The sequence below is a fragment of the Physeter macrocephalus genome, chromosome 8 (assembly GCF_002837175.3).
Source record: "Physeter macrocephalus isolate SW-GA chromosome 8, ASM283717v5, whole genome shotgun sequence".
NCBI classification, from domain to species: Eukaryota; Metazoa; Chordata; class Mammalia; order Artiodactyla; family Physeteridae; genus Physeter; species Physeter macrocephalus.
The window spans coordinates 24,606,059-24,611,658 of record NC_041221.1 but is presented as its reverse complement, the minus strand read 5'-3'; positions in this window follow the sequence as shown (position 1 = coordinate 24,611,658).

Sequence of the window (5,600 nt, the reverse complement as noted above, 5' to 3'; positions counted from 1 at the left end):
GAGCCTGTGCTCCGCAACGGGAGAGGCCACAACAGTGAGAGGCCCGCATACCGCAAAAAAAAAAAAAAATTAAATTAAAAAAAAAACTTCACTTGCAACGTTTATGTTCTGTGTTTTTATTTCAGTCAACACATCCAAATGCATCCTTACTTGGTATTTTCTTGAGACAACCTCCCACGTCAGGTGGCTTGAGCATCTTAAACTTCAATATTTTCTTAACTGCTGTGTTCAAAATGGTAACCCAAAGTCTAGACTACTGGGGAAAAAATTCAAGAAATGTATAAAAACTGTTATCAGGGAAAGAGACATGACTCAATGGAGAGCCATACCATGATCTTAGATGGGAAATCTCGAATGAAAAGAAAATTGTTACTGAACAAAGTTCGTGTGCCCAGCACAGAGTGAGGCCAAGTAAACCGAAATGTCAGAGTTTGGAGCAGAGAGAGGTTTACAGCAGGGCCAAGCAAGGAGAACGGGTGGCACATGCTCAGAAAACCTGAACTGCCTGATGGTTTTGGGGGAAAAGTTTTTATAGGCAAAATTTGGGGTGAGGGCTGAAGGGTATGTGACTTTCTCTGATCAGCTGGCGGTGAGGTAACAGAGCAGTTATCCATGAATCTTGCGCTCAGCTTGAAGTTGCCATCCTGCACCCGGGTGAGGGCCTTGTTCTGCAGAAGAACTCAGAGGTGTTGTTACATGTATTCCTTGAGGAGTTCCTAGGACCCTGCTCCAAAGCTGCACTGTTGTTTCTTGACCGCTCCTCCTTTGTTTCTGCATCCCCTCCCTTCCCTAATTAGCAACTGTCTGAACCCACCCTTTGGGACTCAGGGAAGGTCAAGGAGGCTGAATGAAGCCTATTTCCTACAAACAAGAAATGGGGGACACAGAAAGGATTTGTGCCTGGGAGCTGCACAGGGTCCTGCTTGGTTTCAGAACCTGCTTGTGTCCTACTGTTCTAGAAACGACCAAATTACAGTGGAAATTCATGGGCTGTGGGTGGTGCAGACACAACAGAATTAAAGCAGATCTCATGAAATAATACACATCTAATAATTTCCTTTGTTGTTCTTTAAGCTTCCAGAGCTGGTTTCCATAACAGCAACTAAAAGCACTTTAATTCTGCAAAAATAAATAAATAAAGCATATTTAGAAACAACAACAGGGGTGAGGGATAAACTAGGAGGTTGGGACTGACATATACACACTACTATATATAAAATAGATAACCAACAAGGACCTACTGTAGAGCACAGGCAACTCTGCTCAATATTTTGCAATAACCTATGAGGGAAAAGAATCTGAAAAAGAATAGATATATATGTATGTATAACTGAAGCACTTTGCTGTACACCTGAAACTAACACAATACTCTAAATCAACTGTACTTCAATTTTAAAAAAATAAAAATAAACAAAAAAACGCCAAATGGGGGAAAAAGTTAACTGTAGGAAAAACGTTCACTGTGCCACTTGTTACAAGTGGTTGATGGCTGGAACATAGGGAGATTGCCTGCAAATCAAGAAGAAAGCACTGGGCATATCTATCCATTTTGTTAACCCTGTTGTCCTCTGGGGAGTGGCAATATAGCTGCCAAAATGAAAAAGGCTGCTTCTTGCTTTGGGTGGTGATGCTGAAAGCTGGGCCTCTGTGAATCGGTACCGAATCAAATCTCAGAGACAGAATTTGGGGTGAAGTAGAAAAGAATAGCTTTGCCAAGCAAAGGAGGACACAGCGGGCTCCTGCCCCGAAAAAACTATGTGTCCCAACCCAGAAGGATTTGATGAGGAGTTTTATAGCAAAGGTTCAAGGGTGGGGTTGCTGATAAGATTAAGGTGTATGTAGGGCTTGCACTCCTCTAATTACCTGGTCTCAGGTTTGTTTTTTTTTGCGGTACGCGGGCCTCTCACTGCTGTGGCCCCTCCCGTCGCGGAGCGCAGGCTCCGGACGCGCAGGCTCAGCGGCCACGGCTCACGGGCCCAGCCGCTCCGCGGCACGTGGGATCCTCCCGGACCGGGGCGCGAACCCGTGTCCCCTGCATCGGCAGGCGGACTCTGTCAACCACTGCGCCACCAGGGAAGCCCTCTGGTTCTTTTAATGTAGCCTCAGGTGGTTTCTTGGCTGCGCCTCCCTTGATTAGCAACTGTTGAGTCTGCCCTTTGGAACTCACGGAAGGTCACGGAGGTTGGGGTCCGTTCCCTATAAACGAGAAAACGGGGGACAGAAAGACTTCCGTACACAGGAACCCCACAGGGTCCTGCTCGGTTTCAGTGGCTGTGGACGAGGGCACCCCAGGCAGCCTTGGGGTCTGGACTGAGTGACGGCTGCAGTTAAAAGCAAAGAAAACTAGCTCAGTGCCTGGGGTTGGTGTCAAGGAAGAAAATGGGGGCTCGGGGAGACCCTAAGCTTGAAGGCTGAGACGCTCTACTTTCTTGCTCTCACCTTCCTCTCAGAAATCGTCTTCAAGGATGGACTTCAGAGAAGCTCATCACCTCCTGAAGTTGGCAGCAGGCTCCTCTAGCTCTCCCCCGCCCACGTGAGAAGAAGAAGTGCATGGGGGATGGGACTTTGCTTAGTCACTCTTTTTTATAAGAACAATTTAAGCAAATCAAACTTATTTGACTGGGAATTTTTGCAAATTTCCTTGAGTTTTTTGCAGTAAATAGAAGTCAATTAAGAGCGGCCTGAAGTCCATCTACAGAATGGCTGGGCCAGATTACCCTTCTGACCTACTTAGAAATACAAGGAAAAGTCTCCTGTGTATTTCTGGGTCTCCCTGTTAAAAGAGACTAGCTGCCCTTTGGTGCTAACTCCATTCAGTGGACAGCTACGAGATCCCTCTCATTATAATCTGGATTGGCGTAACCATTTAAGAACTTCATTTTCTTTCAGGGAGGATTTCTGCCTTTGCGGTTAAATATGTGGAAGAAGTATAGGCATGTGGGCACCTCACTGCCAGTTCTTCTGCCTTTTTCCTGCTCTTGATGGGAATTAGCGATAAAAGGGTATCACTAGGGAAGCCATGTTTACTCCAAGGACAAAAGGCCTTGGATCCTCATCTGAATAAAAGTGGTTGGATTTTTAAGGCCAATTTAGGAAGTCATATGTGATGTGAAAAGCTATTAAAGGACCTACTGAACAGAAGGCTTCTCCACGACCCACCCTGGCCTCCCACCCTGGTACGGGGCAAACACTCTTTTTCCCCATCACCGCCCCTTTGTTCATGCACCTATAATAGTTCCTATTACCCTGTTTTCCAACAAATTTTTGCAAAACTCTTTTCCTTCTCATAAACTGAGAATTCACCAAATTCAAGGCAGGTCTTATTGGTTTGGGGGTTATTTTTTTTAATTGAGGTATAGTTGATTTGCAGTGTTGTGTTAATTTCTACTGTACTACAAAGTGATTCAGTTATACACAAATATATATACATTCTTTTTCGTATTCTTTTCCATTCTGGTTTATCCCAGGATATTGGATATAGTTCCCTGTGCTCTACAGCAGGCCCCGGCTGTCTCTCAGGACCTTCTGAGTTTAGACAAGATCAAGCACAGATCAGGAAACTGAACTTTCTTTAGCCACTTGCACGTCTTAAGTGTTTGGGTCTTCAGGAATTAAAGGCAAACAAAAGAAAAGAAAAAAAAAAACCCACATTATCAAAGGTAGGAAGACATAGGACCCTGGGGATGTCTGCATTCTGTACCAGCTTCTGACCATCAATGGTTCCCTGTGAAGCCGGATTAGTATCTTGCCATGTGTAACCACCAGTCAGACTGCTGGGGGCACACACTAAGGAGACTCGGGTCTCACCCAGTGCTGCTGGTCCTGCTTCTAGAGGGGCATCTTGTGAAACAGGACGGACGGGGCGACACACACGGCTCTGAGCCTGGACCCACGTGTCCTTAGGGCAGGGCCTTCAGGCCCCATCACTCTCCCTAACTGAGCATAAATTCAGTAATCAAAGCAAAGACTACATCAGAATTTTTTAATTAGTATGATGAATCATTCAGTTTGGCTTACACCTATTCTTGACCTAATTCTCTTGGCTGGATTTCATGCCCAAATGTGCTCAGGGGGTCAAAGCTAAGGGCAGAGAGAATTGGGGCTGAACATGCCGTGCATGATGAGAGAATCACTGGGCAAATATTTTAAAAATGAAGTAAAAATTAATTCCCTGCCATATTAGTTTACTAGTACTGCTGTAACAAAACATCACAAAGTGGGTGGCTTAAACACTAGGAATGTGTTCTCTCACAATTCAGGAGGCTAGACGTCTGAGATCAAGGTGTCAGCAGGGTTAGTTTCTTTTGAGGCTGTGAGAAAGAATCTGGTCCATGCTCTTTCCCCTGTCTTCTGTTGATTTGCTGGACATCTTTGGCTTTCTTTGGCTTGTAGAAGCATCACCCCATCTCTACCTCCATCTGTGTGTGTCTCTGTATCCAAATCTCCCCTTTTTTTTAGGACACCAGTCATACTGGATTAGGGCCCACCCTAATGACCTCCTCTTAACTAATTACATCCGCCACAACAATATTTTTAAGTAAGGTCACATTCTGAGCTTCTGGCGGATTAGGACTTCAACATATGAATTTTAGGGGTACGCATTTCAATCCATAACCCCTGCCCTTGGAGGGCTTCCGTTCTATTGGGGATACATATGAGAAACAACATAAGTACATGAAATGCACTGCCTGTGAAGTAGTATTACGTGCCAAGAAACAAAGATAAAGCAGGAAATGGGAAGGATCCTGGGGTTAGAGTTTTCGTTGAGGGGGCTAGAGAAAGTCCCGCTGAGGAAGGGGCTTTGGAACTAAGGCTTAAAGGAAGTGGGGGAGCGAGCCATGCAGGTGGTGGGGTCCTCATGCACCCCTGCCTCCTGTCTGCATGTCCCTCCCCTCGGGGGGGCCCCGTAATCCCTGTCCTACCCGCTCCAGGAGCTTCGAGCCTCGTCCTCTCCCTGCCCCAACCCGGGCTCCAGCAATTCGGGCTCCCCAGGGTGCTGGACCCTCCACCCTATCCTTCCTTCAGTCCCCATGGTGGCCTCAGATCTTCCCCGACTTCCCCCAAGCCTAAGCCACGACCCTCCTCCAAAGCTCTCACCTCCTGCTCTACAGAGAGACGGGAGCAATCTTTTCCAGACGGAGCGCCCCAGAACCCCCTCTCCCAGCTGAGATTTATCTGCATCCCTGACCTTTGTCACTTCTCCGTTTCCGGTGGAAAAGACCTCGCCCCTACAGCTAAACCCGGAGCCTTCCTCCCTGGGGATTCTGGACGCTACCACCACCCACCCCCAATGGTCCTCATGTCATCCTGTGGCAACCGTCCTCTGCAAGCCACAACCCCGCTCAGCTCTGCATCTTACACCAGACTCTGCTTCTTCCCCCAACCCTTCTCCACCCCCCTCAGCCCCGCCTGCCTCACCGTCCCAGCCAAACCTTCTGCAAGAAAGATCTCCTTCAACAAGCTCCACTTTCCATCTTTTATTTACTCATTAAAATATATATATATATATATGGGGCTTCCCTGGTGGCGCAGTGGTTGAGAGTCTGCCTGCCGATGCAGGGGACATGGGTTCGTGCCCCAGTCTGGGAAGATCCCACATG